At 33.0% G+C, this 6,189-nt stretch overlaps 1 long non-coding RNA gene across 1 annotated transcript; it reads right to left on the reverse strand.

Annotated features, from left to right (window-relative positions):
* Positions 1-274: 274 nt before the first annotated feature.
* On the reverse strand, positions 275-5,069 carry LOC110386029 (uncharacterized). Its single transcript, XR_002431290.3, has 3 exons — positions 4,701-5,069; positions 1,958-2,146; positions 275-1,107 (listed from the first exon to the last, which is right to left on the reverse strand). It is a non-coding gene; the product is annotated as an uncharacterized LOC110386029 (long non-coding RNA).
* Between the last annotated feature and the right edge of the window lie 1,120 nt (positions 5,070-6,189).

Below are 6,189 nucleotides of genomic sequence, written 5' to 3' on the forward strand. Positions count from 1 at the left end.
TAGGCTCCAAAAGTTCAGCTTAATTTGGATGTATTTACAGTTTAAGTATCATTAGGTAAATGTAGACCACTCGAGTAAACAATTTCAGAACTGCTGAATGTAGTTGAAGCATCCTACGTTATTCTTCGAATATGTATGAAACAGGATTCTGAATGACAGACAAGGCCGAGTAAAGGTTTGGACGGCCGATGTACTTATATCAAGCGATGCAACTATAGGGATACACATATATCGGAATAAAAATATAGGATTGTTCTAAATTCCAAACTAGAAATGTTAATAAACGATAATTTCATTTTCTTTAATATGTAAAATTTCGACAATATAAAATAATTCGTACACATTATTTTTGAATAACAATTTACCTTAGGTGTAACTGCGAGGCAAACTTACAAATTACTAACTCGTGTCAAATAAAGCAATATACAAAAACAGTATTACGCGCCTAAGATCTATGCCAAATTTTATTCGAACGACTTTTGTTTTGCTTTAAGACCTTTCAAAATTGCCCGATATAAAATTGCGTTTTATTATGCCTTCCAATCATAAAACAGTCCAACACTGAACGCTCATTCTTCACGAAAATTACCCGGCAGGTATTAAATTAGTATTCTAATTAAGTGCCTACATTTTCTCCAGGTCGATGTTTACGTAAAGCAAATAAAACTTTTTACTTAGCTTTTATAACAATTATATATATGTACATCTATATTCCAAAATGAAAATTCACTATTAAAAGCATTCTACGTACTACGTGCTTTAATAAATACGTTCAACATACTCTAGTAATTAGGTATTTTCGTCCACACATATTATCATTGAACAAATTGTGATTACATTTTATTGTGAAAACTAGTATTATTGGTATGTTCAACAATGTAATGAAATGCAATGAAGAACAATTAATATTATCAACATATTAATTTGTATAAAAGTTTATGTGTACATGCATGTTCACTATAGACTTCGAAATGGTTGAACAGATTTCGATAAAATTTCAGAAAATCTTCAAATTGCACTGACGGGTGATCTTGTGAAGCTTGGTTTGATAGCGATCATATCGAAGTCGAATCAAATTCGTCTTGCAAAGCGGGCCGGGTTTCTTCACTAGTCAAATATAAGTCATGAATTGAATTTCGATGTAAAATAAAGAACACATTTCTTGAATATTTAATTCATTTTTTATAACTATGTACTTTAATTCACCCCTATGGTTTTTAGGCAGTGCACGGGCTTGCATACTATCCTATATATGTATTAGCGTATATATATGCTCCTACGTCCACTTACATCCGCATATAAACTCTCTAAATTCTAACAAATTTAAAAATTAATTACAATGAGACCACAACCAGTGAATCAATTGATGACCCGATTATTAACTGACCTTCAGAAGAACGCCCAATGTTATTTTTACATACCAAACAAACAAACAAAAACTGCTTGGCAAATAATATTGGTTTGGCAATATCAACGTGTTGTTACTATTGATGTAAAACAAACGAAAAACACGAGAAACTTAAATATCCAATGGGATTAATAAACATATTACATCCTCGGGGCTTAGCAGACAAACACAAATAACAACAAACCATAAAGAAAAAACGGGAAAACTTCACAACTCCAGATCAGTTGAGTTTTGATGTTATTCTTGCCATAAACAAAACCTGATGAAAGGGGCGTTAGGCAATTTCGTTCCGCGTAACACATAAAAGAATTACGTTAGTAAAATACATTTCTCACATTCTATATTTTACGTAATATCAAAGTTTACCTTCAAATTGATTAGGCGAAAGTATAGCATGACTATGAAACCAAAATAAAAGGGAAACTCAATGATTACAACTAGTCTGGGTAGTTTAAGTTGAGAAGCAAATTAACCTATATTTCCAAGTAATTTGTCAAGCCAGACGAACAGAATAAAATAGTTGATAATCATAAGATCTCTGAAAATTACCTTTAGTACTGGCAAAACTTTTATCAGCGCCTTGATTACAGCTTCCTGATGACGCACAAGGGCCAAATCGTCGGCTGTCAGGGTTATTTGCGTTAGATCCATCTGTGCCAACACATTATCCCTCAATTTGACCCTTGGCCGAAAATATATGACATTTTCTACCACGAAACCTCCTCACACGTTCGTTACCTAGAACACGGTTGACATTTTACCGGGACTGAATATTTTAAGGACTAAAATTAGTACTTTTTTTTTACGTTAAATGTAAAATCAGCACACAATGTCTGTATTAAATATGCTAATTTCAAATGTAAAAACAAAAATTGGAAAGGTACCAAGTTTGCTATCGGCAACGAAGAATAAAACGCACACACACAAAAAAAACATAGCTTATTTCTAGTACGGGCAGCTTACCTTTCCTTAATCGGATTCCCTATACAACGGATGAAAATAGTACCTCCTGATTAATGAGATTTATATTCAATGACGGGTCACTGCCTACTTAAATTGATTGTACCTTACTTAGCTACACTATCAATTCTATCTGCAATCTCGATCGAGTACCGTCTGCTAATAAAATGCTTCGTATTTCACACAATATTTTTTTATTACATACATGTTATATTATAATATATAATATTACACACAAGCTTCGCTTCATAAAATAATGCTAATTGCTCTTTCTTTCTTTTCTAAGCTCTTTAAACTTTCTATAAAATTACAATTTATACCTTGTGTACGTATAAATCGCCTGTTGTTTCAAATATTAGTACCTCGTACCGCAGAAATTCATAATAACACCGTCCAACAAATAGGTACACTGAAGTAAATACCGACCTTTCTAAGATATGTTTTTATTGGTGGTAGGACCTCTTGTGAGTCCGCACGGGTACCACCAACCCGCCTATTTCTGCCGTGAAGCAGTAATGCGTTTCGGTTTGAAGGGTGGGGCAGCCGTTGTAACTATACTGAGATCTTAGAACTTATATCTCAAGGTGAGTGGCGCATTTACTTTGTAGATGTCTATGGCCTCCAGTAACCACTTAGTACTAGGTGGGCTGTGAGCTCGTCCACCCATCTAAGCAATAAAACAAAAAAAAAAGATGTGAACCAACTCACGTTTTCAAAATCTTAAAACTAAAATGAGCACCATAAACCTTTTACTGTTCTCTTTCATAGCTCAATACAGGAAAGCCCTCTTAGAATTTCAAATGCGAGGTAAATCCGAATAGGCCGTACAAGGCACTGGGCGATATCATACATTTTAACATGTAATACAATTCCAACCTTTAAAACTAGACCATATATGAGTATTATCATTTAACATAATAGTGAAATTTAATGATCCACTGCTCTAAAAAAAGACAATTTTATTAATTCATAGTCTATAAATTTAAATTTGTCTAGATTAGTTCGAAGTAACTGCCTGTAGCAGGCTAGTATAGAATACAAGATATTTGGCGAATGCCTGAATATCGCTATGACAATTTCAAGATGAGTTTGCATGTGTACAAGTTCAGAACAACGACATTCAGACCGTCGATCTATTGAGTAATCACCTTTCTTTCACATTCTCGGTGGAAGATTTTCCCTTTATCATTACCCCCAAATACCTATTACAATGGCGGTAAATCTCGCCTGGACATCTAATAAAACAATCACAAAGTAGGCCAAATGTAAAATATGAAACTGAATTCTCATGAAACATCATGACCCAATTAATATTTCGCTAGTATGAACGCCCAGTTTGCTTAAAATGAATTAATAACAAACGCAGAACAGTTTATTTACTCGTGTACATAAACAGTTACTGTTATTTTAATAAAATTTATTATTAAACTTTGTCAACACTGTCCCGAATTGAATTTATTTGACTTTAATAAACTTTTGAGTCGTAGCTGCCGTCGAAATACGTAATCAACGAATAAATCAATACCTAAAATAAAAATGTATACAATAAAATACAGCAAAGCTGTATAGATATCTTGTCTGCGTGGTATTTTTTGAAAACTATATTATGAGTGTAGATAGTAACAGATTAAGGTAAAATACCGGTTGCTAACAGTATCGAAGTACTGTTTAAATAGCTCATACATATATCGATTACTACACAATTTGTAACAACAAAAGGTTAACAAATGTTCTGTAGTGAACTATTCAAGCAATTCGAAAAGTGAAAATAGTTTTGAGTCAGGTTAGGAGTGCTTTGTGGAAGAGGACAGGAGCTGACAATTAGCGCACTGCAGACGTTCTCAGACGGCCCTCCAACGGCAACTCGCTAAGAGCTGGCGAGAAATTAAAACTAAACGTTAATACTATTAGGTACAGGCCTTTAGTTTCATGTCGGAATTTAAATGTCCAGCTGTTCTAATATGTACTCGATGCGCTGACGGTATTGTTAATCAGTTTGCTACAAACATAACCTAGCCGGTTTAAATGTAGTTTTTTAAGTACAGCATTTGAAAGATTCGTAACATGCCTTTTGTGTGTAATGCTTATCTTATTACCAAAGCATCAGAAGTAAACACTAAAACACAGATCACCGATGGAAATTTGAATAAATCGTGTTTGTGTTTGGTGAGGGATTTTTTTTTATAATTGAATTAATTTATTAATTAATTTTAATTAAGTCACTAATTAAATATATAATAATATCAATAAATGTGACGTCACATGATTGATGACTTATTGTAGGTACCTAATGTTAAAAATCTATCATAGTTAGAAATAAAAACATACATACATTTTTTTATTAGGTAAGTCTTCAGAGAAGCTTTTTTTCTCATGATACGAACCAAGAAGACGGGATGCAATTTCACCTCTGAGAAAAATCGATAAGAAACTCAGGGCTTGCTCTTTTCCAAATATATTAACATCACAACACGTAACGATTACAAAATGTTTTTAATATTTTTGGAGACATCAACATTATTGACAATTATGACTACTTTGGCGATTAAATTATTTCAACTACGTTACTAAGCTAATTAATTATAACCGTCAAAATGTAGGAATATCCAAAAAGTATTTAAACATGTTGGTTTGATAACGACGAATAAATAAGCATCACTAAAAACTAAAAGAAACAAGATGGTGCCAGAGACAATAACTGGAAAAGAAATTGTAGGATTCATAATAGTAATTTTTTCCTAGTAATAAATATAACATAATGAAATATTATTCATTTGTGACATCTAGGCAACAGCAAATAACAGAATACCATAAGCTAGGGCGTATGCACATTTGCCTACTACGGAAACTACAAAGAATCTACATTTCGTTCATAATTTAATTAGTTTCTAACTGAACTTACGAAATCCTTAACCACAAAAGAAATCATTAATGAAAGGTCTTGTCTGGTATCGTTTGAGTTATAAACACAAAGAGAGGATTGTTTGATCTGGCACAATACCGTCTATTGTCGACCATGCATTTTAATCAGTGGCAGACAATAATTCCGCCCAAACCTTCAAAAAATGTAAAGCATGAAATCATTTACGAAAGCAGCTGACCGTCATAAAGCCTTTGGGGGAGAAGATGAATTTATTATAATAAACAAAAAAATGTTTGATGAAAAACAATTTAATGGTATACATTTTGAAACATCCGAACATTATGTAACTGAAACAAGAAATCAAACTCTCATTAAGTTAAGGATTTATGAAAACCTAAGAGTTTTTTATTTGTTTTTTTATTTTTTATTTCTTTATTAGCGCCATATACATCTATTAGGTTAAGTCGGCTAGAGTAAATTAAATAAATACATAACACTTTCTGGTATCTGGTAGATTTTCACAAACGAATGGTATTCACAAGTACTAAGCGAGTATTCTTTTTTTAATTGCTCTTTTAGGTTGACTAGCACACGGCCTACTTAACAGTAAGTACTCGCCGTTGCTTATAGACATCAACGATCCCAGAGGCACAGCTAAGCCACGACCTACAAAACCCAAAGCCGCAAAGCTCTCTTGCTAAATTTTATAAAAATAACTATCCGATCCTGACATCGATAGGTATCTTTCGCATCTGCAGTAGTTATTTCTGAGTTAAATGAATATTTCATTGTTGAAGGCTCGGGAGTAACACTTTAAGCTTCGAACCAAGAAGACTACGAGTCTGCAGCCTACAGTTGAATTGAAAACTATTTGAACATAATTGGACAGCTGCAATGTTGTACTGTCTAAGTTTTAGTTACAATAATAGTTTTCGCGACAAGATTGCTCTTCAAACAA

Source organism: Bombyx mori, chromosome 4 (genome assembly GCF_030269925.1).
Source record: "Bombyx mori chromosome 4, ASM3026992v2".
NCBI classification, from domain to species: Eukaryota; Metazoa; Arthropoda; class Insecta; order Lepidoptera; family Bombycidae; genus Bombyx; species Bombyx mori.